This window comes from Hemicordylus capensis, chromosome 2 (assembly GCF_027244095.1).
Source record: "Hemicordylus capensis ecotype Gifberg chromosome 2, rHemCap1.1.pri, whole genome shotgun sequence".
In the NCBI taxonomy this organism is placed as follows: Eukaryota; Metazoa; Chordata; class Lepidosauria; order Squamata; family Cordylidae; genus Hemicordylus; species Hemicordylus capensis.
In genome coordinates this window covers 166,030,251-166,042,266 of record NC_069658.1, presented here as the reverse complement: position 1 = coordinate 166,042,266, position 12,016 = coordinate 166,030,251, and the positions used below count along the sequence as shown (strand labels likewise).

The following is a 12,016-nucleotide window of genomic DNA, read 5'->3' as shown; positions in this document are numbered from 1 at the left end:
TAAGTGCTATTGCTATTGCTATATACTGGCTGCAAGAAAATGAAGAGCAACCAACTTCTCCATTCCTTGTACAGCCCGACCGAGCACTTTTACTCAAACACAAGCCCCATTGAGCCCCGCGGGTTGCTCCAAGTAAATGTGCACAGGGTTGCAGCCCTGCCAGTGCTTGTTTACTTAGAAGTCCTTCTGGACTGAGTGCTTGCTCCCCAGTAAGTGTGTTCAGGCTTTCAGCGTGAGACACAGCAAAGTTTTACTGCTGCCTTCCAAAAGTGTCCCTCTTCTGACTGAGCCACCGACAAGCACATTTCAGTTTTTTGCCCGTTCCCTGGAGAGTTTTTAAATTCCAAAAGCAAAGTGGGTGGGGATGCAGAGAGATAATTTTCTCTTTCTCCTTTTGCTAAATGACTTCAACTAATAGCGTAGCCGTCTACTCTGAAACTGGAGACTAAATTGATATTTAGATATTGATAATTGAAGGGTTGTATTCTTTAACGGGCACTCTCTTTTTTAGTAAACTTTATACTTTATACAATCCATTAACAATCCTCTCTTCATTTCTCATATCATTTCCATGTTGCTTTTTCAAAAGTTTCCAGCATTGCTAGACTTGCTTCTTTGCTTGAGGTGGGCAGAAATGCAAATCTCTTTATGCAGATTCTGCAGGTAGAGTCTGAAAGGGCTTAGAGTGGGAAAAATATCAAAACACAAGAGTGACTAAACTTACACTGAAGTCTTTGCTCTCTGCTTAAGTATGTTTGTCAGCCACAAGTGAGGAGCATATTTCTAGATAACTCTGCAATGTTGTGGTGTGGAAGGTTTCATTTGTCAAATGAGCGATACACCACAGTTCTAGCTGCGCGCTCTCTCCCTCTCTCTCTCTCTCTCTCTCTCTCTAAGAACATAAGAACAGCCGTGCTGGATAAGGCTCAGGGCCCATCTAGTCCAGCATCCTGTTTCGCACAGTGGCCCACGAGATGCCGCTGGAAGCCACAGGCAGGAGTTGAGGGCATGCCCTCTCTCCTGCCATTACTCCCCTGCAACTGGTACTCAGAGGCACACCCTTGAGGCTGGAGGTGGCCCACAGCCCTCTGACTAGTAGCCACTGATAGACCTCTCCTCCATGAAGTTATCCAAACCCCTCTTAAAGCCATCCAGGTTGTTGGCCGTCACCACATCCTGTGGCAGAGAGTTCCACAAGTGGATCACGCATTGTGTGAAAATCTCTGAGATGTGATTGCAGCACATATGTATGGCTATAAATTATATACAGTAATTGCATTAAAAAACAACAAAAATTCCAAGGTCTCCCCCATCCTCCCTCAAAAAAACCCATTACCTTGTTTTTATTTTTACATCTTTATATTCTTGGAAATTTAGTTGTTTAAATATTGGCTTCTTTAGCGATAGAGAGGGGAGTGGATAAAGAATTATGCAGAATGTGTTAAGTTGTGTGTTGAAATATTTCTGCTAATGCATATTTGCATGAATATACTTGTTTTATATTATTACATTCTTGTGAGTTCAGTTGCTGTTTGTGCCCTCAAGAACCCACGAGTGCCATGTTGTGTATGTGTATAGGGGGGAAAGATGCTTGACTTCCCAGTATTGTCTACACTGATGGGCTGCAGCTTTCCCATGGTTTCAAACAGGAGTCTTTTCCACTCCTACCTGCAGTCTGGAGATGCCAGGGACTGAACCTGGGACATTCTCCATGCAAAACTGATGCTCTTCCCAGAGTGGTCCATTCCCCTAAGGGAATATCTTACTGTACTCATATGTATATATGTATGTCTATATGTATTTGATTTCTATACTGCCCTTCCAAAAATGGCTCAGGGCAGTTTACATTAGAGAGAGAGGCTACATTACATGTAGTCTCCTATTTGAATGCAAACCAGGGTGGACCCTGCTTAGCAAAGCGGACAATTCATGCTGGCTACCACAAAACCAGCTCTCCTCCTCCTTGAAAAGAGGCTTGGACAAATTCATGGAGGAAAGGTCTATCAATGGCTACTAGTCAGGTGGCTATAGGCCACCTCCAGCCTAAGAAGTAAGATGCCTCTGAATACCAGTTGCAGGGGAGCAGCAGCAAGAGAGGGGGCATGGGCTCACCTCTTGCCTGTGGGCTTCTCAGAGGCATTTGGTGGGCCACTGTGTGAAGCAGGATGCTAGACTAGATAGGCCTTGGGCCTTATCCAGCAGGGCTGTTCTTATGTCCTTATATTCTTCACTTGTAGCAGCTGGGTCAGTATCTGAGAGAGTGTTTGTTTCTGCCCTCTCCACAGGTATATTTGCCTTGGGACTTGCCAGAGGGGTGAGCTTTTGGTGCAAAACAAAGGACTGTCAGTTTTTGGCTCTCACCTGTGGTGTAAAGTCTGTAAGCAGTGGCAGTAAGATATCTTCAGAGTCCATCAGTAATTTTGAATTTTAGAAGTTGAAAACTTGGTGTTTTTTTAAAAAAGTAATGGTTTGGACAGGGGCGCAATTTCAGTCCTTGCCCTAGGTGCTATTTTCCCTAGATACACCTCTGGACACTATTCCTACATCCTGGACAGGACGTTGACTTATGGACTGTCTAGGCCAATTCTGAATATGTGGCAACCCTAGGTGGAACAAATGACAATTGTAGCTACTAAGTGTTATACCTGGTAAACATATTTTAAATGTCAGAAAATGCCTTCCTCTATGGCATATATTTTGTGGTATTTCAAGTCACAGGTGTTAAAATGAAGGCCCAAAGCCTTTCAGTGAATGATACTGCATGGATGTTTGGCACTTTGTGTTATGGGGAAAGGAGGGGCTACCCAAACTATTACAAAAGGTGGACAGACATCGCTACAGTGCAGACCTCCTTTCCTTCAATGCTTCTTTCCTACAATCCTATCCTCCTTTCAACAGTAATTCACTTATCCTGAAATGCATGTACATCTGACTGCTTCTCAGGAAAGCTATAAATGTGTTGTTTATGGCAGGAAGGAATAGCAGGACCCTATTACATATAGGACCGGTGGTTGACATGACTACCATGAAGTAAGTAAGATGGGAACCCGAGGTTCCCGAGGAGTGTGCGCTCCTGCAGGGCATGTTGTTTGAACCCACCAACCTCTGGTTCCTGTGCCAGTTCCTGACTTCTGCCCTATTTCCACCCAAGATTCTCTGCCCAGCTTCAAATGTCAGTGGCAAGTTGGGCAAAGAATCCTGGGCAGAAGTTGGGAACAGGTGGGGGAACTTGTTCTGAGAGGTAACATTGTGTATTTCGTATTTCCATTAGAGGTGTGATTTTCCAACTTTGCCTAGCTTGCCCAAATGCCTTGTCACACAGGGCTGTCACATGGATGAGAGCAAAAACTTGTTGCTTGCTGCCTTAGCAGGCAGAACTAGATCTAGTTGGCTTAAGTTACAAGATAGAAATTGGCTGAATATGGAAAGAAACTCTTAATGGTACAAACAATTCAACAATGAAACAAATTATCTAGGAGAACAACGGGCTCTCCCTCACTGGAGGTCTTTAAGCAAAGGCTGGCCAGCCAACCATCTGTTGTGGAGGCTCTAGATCTGGGTTTCCTTTATGAAGCACAGAGTTGGACTGGATGGTCTTCTAGGCCCCTTAGAAGTCCAAGATTTTACTTCATGTGATCCACCTTGTTTTATAGCTGCTTCCCTCATAAACACAAGAAGAACTTCATTTATGATCAATGATCAGATACACACACAAAAGTCAAACACCCACCAAATCAGTAAGTATAATAATGGTAGCAAGATCAAATTACATCTCGTCGGTGGTCCTTTGTCTGATTTTCATGGCTGTCAAACAAAAGTTGGCTACCTTTTGGGTAATATCTACACACTCACCAGAGATAAGAAAACGTGTGTAATAAGACCCATCCCTACCTGGCCTATTCAATAACAAGGGTGTAATCAACCTGGCATAGAAGGAACAGTACAAAATAACATGTTGTATTGTCTCAAGCATTCCTTCACCACAAGGACAGATCCTATTGGCTTGAGGTGTTTTATTATACCTGCCAAAAGGTACTGCCGAGGGGAGCACATAAAATCTGGCTCTGAAGAATGCTTTATGTAATTTGAAGAAGGTAAGTAATGATAGATATTTTGCTGGAGAATAGCTGATATTTACATAATACTCTCAACTGAGATCATACTGAGATCCTTTTGGTGTTCTACATCCTCTAGTCCATGCCTGCTCAACTTAGGCCCCCCAGCTGTTTTTGAACTACAACTCCCATAATCCTCAGTCACTGTGACCAATAGCCAGGGATTATGGGAACTGTAGGCCAACATCTGCAGGAGGGCCGAAGTTGAGCAGCCCTGCTCTAGTCTCTGCGCAAATACCCTCTGGGCCTGGACAAAGCCCAAGGACAACAGGTACTCAGGGGACAGTCCATAGGACAAGCATTTGTCCCTAAGCACCATCTCTCATCCCAGTTTATAATTGTCAGTGGGCACCAGAGGGGCCAAACCCACAGGGCACAATTTGAGCTTCAGCCAATAGTTGCCCATCAGCTTCCATACTCTTGCCTCCACTCTTAGAATCCCTGACTCCAACCACAAACTTACATTGGACACACATCTAGGTGCACGAAGAATTGCCCTCAAAAATCTGGTTGGACAGTCTCCATCTCCTTATGTTTGATGTAAATTCCTAGTTGTGCGCCATACAAAATTTGGGCCAACTTGGCCTCAAATGGCTTCAGGGCAGCTAGTACCAATTCCCCTCCTTTGCCATAGAAGAATCTTAATATAACTGTGGAGCTCCTCTGAGCTGACTGCATGGTACTGCAGATGTGGGGCTTCCAAGAGCCCATAGCACTAAGAACTATCCCCAAATATCTAAAGCATTACACCTGTTTGATTTTGTTACCCCCAACTGACCACTTGATTATCTGATGTCCTTTGGTGAATATCAGAACTTTTGTTTTCTGGTAATTAACCTCCAGCTAATTTCCAAACAATACTGTGAGACGCTCCTAAGAGCCCTTTTCAGGCCAATTGGTGTGTGCGAAATTACTGCAGTATTGTCCACATAAAGCAAAAGGGGAACGTGGATACCTGCCAAAATTGGAGCATGAAACAATGGCTTATCCAGGCTAGTGGCCAATGAGGAAATGTAAAAATTGAAAAGAGAGGGGGCCAGGATACACCCCTGTCTGACTCCCTTCTTCACAGATATTGCATTAGATAACAACCCCTGAGGGTTACATCTTACTCATAAGTTATCAGAGTACAACTTCTGAATAAGTAAAAGCAACTTCTGAATAAGTAAAAGTCTGTCTATATTGGTTGCTTTGTTTCCCCCCCATAAAATCGACCTAAAAATTGAACGAAACGCAAACCTAAAGTCCACAAATGCCACATAAAGAGCGGACTTGGATCTATCAGAATATTCCGCTACTAAATACTGCAGCACCAACACTTGATCAACTGTAGAGTGCCTTTCTCTAAAGCCAGCTTGTACCTTGCCAAGAAAGTACTCTGTTTCTAACCACTCCTAAAATTTCCAAAGGAGGTGTCTTGCGTACAATCTGCTTACTACACTTAGCATACTCATTGGGTGATAATTGGCTGGGTTATCCTTGTTGCCACTTTTGTATAGAGGGACTATGATGTCATTCCCCCCACCCCAGTCATTGGAGACATGTATTCTGCAGTCCATGTGGGTGAATAATGGGGCCAAAACTGGAATCCACCATTCTAAATTTGCCTTGATTGCCTCTGGTAAAACACAATCGCTTCTGAGGTCTTACATATCTTCAGTGCATCTATTAAGGATTTTATTTCAGGCAGGGGCGGAGCCACCATTGGGACAATGGGTTCAAAGAACCTGGACCGTGCCCAATAAGGGGCCGCGGCCCCGACCCCCCCCCCCCGCATCTGACATCTGATGGTGCTGGTTTAGCTCCCGAGCAGGGGCCGCACAGCCTCCATTCAAGAGTTAAATGGCCACTGCATTCACGGTGCGGCCAGGAGCGGCTCTTCCCTGCCTTTAAGGCAGGGAAGAGCCGCTCCTGGCTGCACTGCAAATGCAGCGCCAGCCTAGGTAGCTCCTGCAGGGGTCATGCCAGAATCTTATAGCGGAGTTCTGAAACTGATCAGCCCATATGCGGACTGCCACCACTATAGGAAAAAATTCTAGGAAGGTCAGGTCCCTGGTAATACCCATGACCTCCCACTGCTTAGGCCACCCAGCCACACACCAGCACCTCCTAAAAAACACGCCAAACCTAAAGCCACCCGCAGCGTCAGACTGCACTTGAAGCTCAGCCTCTAGCAGCATCATATCCCACCAAAATGACACCCCGTTATATGAGCCAAGAAAGGTTGTCCACAGTTCCAAATCTGCCCTCATAGCTGCAGTAACCCAAATGCAGAAATGCAGCTCCCTAATCCCTTTCATCGCATCTATAAGGCACTGCAGGAAAGCCTGACCAGGTGCCACCACTCGATAACCAAAATTAAGATGGCCTGCCAGGTAACCTTCCAAACCTGCGAACACTTAGCCAAAAGGGCCCTTAAAGACACCAACTTCTCCTCCAGAAGCTCAGAGCACCCCACCCTAGTATCTAACTCAATACTCAGGAAGGTGAACCTAGTAGCAGGCCTTTCAGTCTTTGCATGGGCCAAGGAAACCTCCAACTCAGTACACAACCCAATGTTGATAGATACCCTCCTTTCCTGAAAAAAGAAAATCATCTAAAAAAATGAACAGAAGAACTAAGTCCCATCCTGCACCTCACTGCCCATTCCAACATGGAAAGTTGTTCCCTCAAACACAGAGCAGGACACGGAACATCCCAAAGGAAGGGCCTGGTTGATGTAATATTGCCCTTGAAAACAAAAACCCAATAGGTCAAAGTCGGCAGGGTGCACATGAAAGAGGCGGAAGGCCGATTCTATGTCACACTTGGCTAATAATGCACCCCTCCCACAAGAGTAGACCATGTGCACAGCTTCATCAAATGCTGTATACCTCACTGAGCAAAGCTCCTGGGGTATCTCATCATTCACAGAAGCACCCCGAGGGAAGGATAGATGGTGAATCAACCTGAACTCCCCAAGGTCTTCTTGGGTACCTAACCACGCCCAGGGGAGACACTCTCAATATGGATAGAGGCAACTCGGGAAATTTATTTATTTATTTATTTATTCATTCATTCATTTATTTGAGACATTTAATATACTACCCACTCCGAAGGCAGTGCACAAAAAGATGCAAACAGGCAACATTAAAAATTACATTCTAAATTAAAAACTAAAATAACTACCAAAGGACAGAAAAATAAACAACAGGGCAAAAGCCTGGCGAAAAAGAAAAGTCTTCAATAGCGATCTGAAGATTGGTAAGGAAGGGGCTAGCCAGATCTGTAGGGGGATGTAACTGGATGAGAGAGGCGGGTCTGTAGGTGGGCAGGCGCCAGGTCTTGCAAGGCTTTGAAGGTCAGAACAGGACCTTACATTGAGCTCGGAAGCGAATAGGAAATGGACCCAAGACCTAGCCAAGTGTTACTTCCTTCCAAATTTTCCTGACCACCACCTCTTCCATGCCCTGCACTGATCTTAAGTTTCATGCTGACCTATGTTACCTAGGGGGAAGAGCACGGGATGCGAAACCCAAAAGTAAAACCATGCAACAGATAAGATGCCCTGTCCTGCAGCAAATACTTGCACAACAGGCAGACCAGCACTGGGATCTTAATTGGGCTGGGTCCCTTTTCCATTACCTCCACCCTTCTTGTTGCCTGATTGCTGTTCCCTGAAGCCCCCTCTGAACCCTTTGGCACAAGAGGAACTGCTCCCTGAGTGTTGTCCCCCACAGAACCCACAGTTGTGTCAGAATCTACAAGGTGAGCAAGAGCCCTTGGTGGGCTGCACCTGCAACACCACCCCCATGTAAATCATGAAAGTGAACAGCCAATTCGCCCAATTATGCATGATAGGCTTCCGTCTAGACTTTTCCAGATCCCTATTCTCCTCCCCTTATTTGACTACTGGTTCTAGTTCTCTGAAGAGAAGGTGGAACACATCAATGAATTTGTCCCTCCATATCCATTCCTTAACTGCAGGTAAAAGATGATCCCACAAGGGCAGAGACATCTCTCCAGGCAGGCAATGTTTCTGTGAAACATTTCAACACACAACATATTCCTGTGGAGGAATAAGCAGCCTATCCCACCAACTGGAGAATCTATGGAGATTCTGTGTGGAGAATCATGTGGAGAATGTGTGGAGAATCATGCCCTGCTGCTACCATGAGACACCCATCTCCCTGAAAATTACAAGTTTAACTGCTGCTACCAGGTAGACATTTAGGCTTTAGCTGACTCAACAACAACAGCCTTTCAAACCTCTGTGGCCAAAAACAAACTTTAGTAGAGTAGTGGGGTCTATAGGCATGGGGTGGAGTAAATAGAAGCTACAATTTTGCTATAAACAAGTACTTTTACTTTGCAATTAGTTCAATTTAAATTTAAAGTTGTTACACAAGTTTAATACAAAAAACAATAACCATCAACCAAAAAAACATAGGGAATAAACAAAATGTGGGCATAAAAGCATCTATTAACCTGACTCTAACCTAACTTCCTTGAAGAATACCTTTAGCAACTATGGCTTGTCCTTCTCTTGACCTGGTCACAGTACAGGCCTAGGGTTCAATCCAGCCTGGTTATTCTGTGATTTCAGCTCTTGTTACAGCCACAGCACTGATTCTCCCAGCCTGGGCTAGCAATTCTTCAGCTTTGACTGGCCTCACATTCTCCACTTTGACTGGACCCAGTTCATTCAGCTCACCAAGATGTACTTCTTCAATCTCTGAGGCTATTCACATGTGTGTGCAAAACTGGGCTAAAGGAGCCCAGCCTGGTTTTGCACACGCATGTGAAGCGCCAGGATCATGTCCGATCCCGGCAACACCACAGTGGCAAACCCGCTTGTGGGGCCTCCCCTCAAAATGGGGTTAGGAGACTGAGCACTCTCCTAACTCCATTCTGCCAATCGTGTGTCAGCTGGCTGGCAGACTTGGGGGGAGGCAAGAGGGATCCCAATAATGCATCACACACTCATTAACGCATTATTGTCACTCGCCCAGGGGGAAAGAGCTCCTCGTCTGCAGGGAAGGTACGTCTAACCTGCCTTCCCTGCAGTCCACTCTGGAGCCCTTCTCACTGCTCGTGAGAAGAAGCTCACTGAGTCCCCAGCTGTGTCTTCAGAGAGACTCTCCTTCTCTCTCTTTTCCAAAACTGCACACTGCCTTTTCCCAGGACTCTCCAACTTTGACTCATTCTCTGCAAAAACAGCCTTCCAGGGGCGTATCTACCATTAGGCAAGGGGAGGCAGCTGCCTGGGGCCCCCCACGTTTCGAGGGCCCCCCCCCAGAGGCAAGTCACATGTGAAGTGTGTGTGTGTGCATCAGAGAGGGGCCCATTTTAAAATTTTGTCTCTGGGCCCACTCCAGCCTCGTTACGCCCCTGCAGCCTTCTATATATACATAATTTTCTCCAACAGTTTTTTAAACAACCCAGTCAGTGTAACACAAAGTTCCCTCCATTTTCCAAAAAGGTCTTCCCTGCAAAACCAAACTGTCAAACTGACATCCTAAATGTGAAACTAAAATACAGCAGGCATGAACTCTTGGCCCTGCCTGCATTCTTTGCAACATAGGGACTTTGCAAGCATTTTATACATACTATTTACAATAAAAAGGGTTTTAGGAATATCAATGCAATAATAATACAATGCATCTACAAGGGCTTATTTACAAAACCCAAGAGGTCTAGGCCTCATTCCTCCACAATTCCGATCCCAAATATTTATTTCCCCACTTTTCCCTTTGTCTCTAAAGCCAAGGTCACATTTGGCTGCCCAGCACAGGTCACAATAAGCACACCTGGTGCAGTGCTGGCCGGCAGTGCGGTGACCACACCATCCGAGACAGACAAAAGAGGATTTGGGAGCCCCCTGGGGGTGTGGAGGCCTTGGACCTTGGCCTGGAAGTCTAGAGGTAAGAGCACCTATGTAGGAGAAAGAGAGGGGACTAAATACAGCACTCTGTGTCATCCCTCTCAAGCAACTGATTGGTAGATATCAGGTTCTTAAAATGGGCTCCACTTGTGCAGCTCTAGCACTGATTGTGAGGAGAGCTTCATAGTCTTCTCAAACCATTTCATGTATTTATTTATTTATTTATTTATTTATTTAACAGGAAATTAGAAATTATTTTTAAAGTTAAAATAAACAAATGAATATTGAATATTGCAAATGAATATTGAATATCCAGATAAGTAGGCAGATAATTAAAAATTACTTTAAAATTATATTTGGTCCATATAGCTACAATATTAATTGCGCACCATACTTCCTCTTCATGGGATAACATTGCTTCCTTCCCTATAACACAGCATTGGGCAAGATGGGTGCATTTCCAGAGGTCCATTAATACTACTTCTCTATCAGATCCTCTTGCTACATATTCTTCTGCCTATGGATTTCTTGAGTGCTATTTGGACATCTTTGTTTTTCAGGCTGTAAACCAGGGGGTTCAGCAAGGGTGTCACCATTGTGTAAGAGACAGCTATCAATGTGTCCTCGTCCAGAGTATATCTGGATTTGGGCCTTAGATAGATAATGGAAGCACATCCAAAGAGCACAACCACCACAATAAGAAGAGAGGCACATGTTGAAAAGTGCACAACCACCACAATAAGAAGAGAGGCACATGTTGAAAAGGCTTTCCGCTTCCCGTCTGCTGTGGGGATTTTCAAGATTGTGTTCAAGATTAAAATATACGAGAGAAGAATCAGTAGGGATGAGCAAAATACCACCAAAAAACAAATAACAAAAATCACAACTTCCCCTATATAGTTTCTGGCACAGCATAGCTCAAGCAAAGGGGCTAAATCACAGAAGAAATGGTTTATTTTATTTGGTCCACAGAAAGGCAATGTAAATATGATTATTGTCTCTGTTGTGGAAAAAAGAAATCCATCTGTTGCTGAAAAACAAACCACTTTGGTACAGAGTCTTTGGTTCATTAGAACGTGGTAATGTAAAGGTTTGCATATGAACACATATCGGTCATAGCCCATCACTGCCAGAAGCATGCAATTTGAGCACCCAAAGCCTAGGAAAATACACATCTGAGTAGCACAGCCAAAGAATGAAATAGTCTTATTTCTCTTACAAGATTTGCAAGCATATTAGGGATAATGGTGAGTGTGTAACAGATTTCCGAAAATGAGAGAATGGAGAGGAAGAAATACATGGGGTGTGTGAAGCCTGTGGTCAACCCTTATTGTAGTGATGATGATGATATTTCCAGCCAAAGTGACCATGTACATGAGGGAGAACACCACAAAAAGCACAATCCGCAGATATGGGAAGCTGGAAAATCCAGTTAGAATGAATTCCATCACCACAGTTTGCTTCTCTGTTTCCATTTGTGTGAAATCTGGGGGAGAAACATTAAAATGTCACAAACTGCAAGAGTGCAAACTAATTGACAACATATACAAAAATATTTGGAAAACATTACACACATGGAAAGCATTCCTTGCAACTCAGCAAGGCATTACAGCTGGTATATACATTTCTATAGAACATTCCTATATCTATTTCTAAAGAAATAAGATATCCACAGTGAGAAAACAATTGGCACAGTTAATGACCTCACATTGAATTTCTGTTAACATGGCTTAACATGGCATCTTCTTGAAGGAGGTTCTGCTGCTAATGGTTGCCCTGAGGACTTCTATGCCTTACTAGGTGGTGAAGGAGTACAGAGACCTGGCCTTCATGGGCAACTAGGAGCTGTTATAAGAAAGTGAATGACGTGAGCTAAAGGAGACTTCAGTAGCACTACAACAGGAATGCACAGCTCAAATGCCCTGGTGGGCCACAAGCACCTATGACTTGGTGTGTGGGGGCCAAGCACATTAACTCACATAAAAATTATCTACATCGTAATGTAAACTATTATTAGTTACTTGTGGATCTCTGCATC

At 44.3% G+C, this 12,016-nt stretch overlaps 1 pseudogene; it reads right to left on the bottom strand.

Moving 5' to 3' along the window:
- Window positions 1–10,386: 10,386 nt before the first annotated feature.
- Window positions 10,387–11,800, bottom strand: LOC128347176 (olfactory receptor 10T2-like; annotated as a pseudogene).
- Window positions 11,801–12,016: the final 216 nt, after the last annotated feature.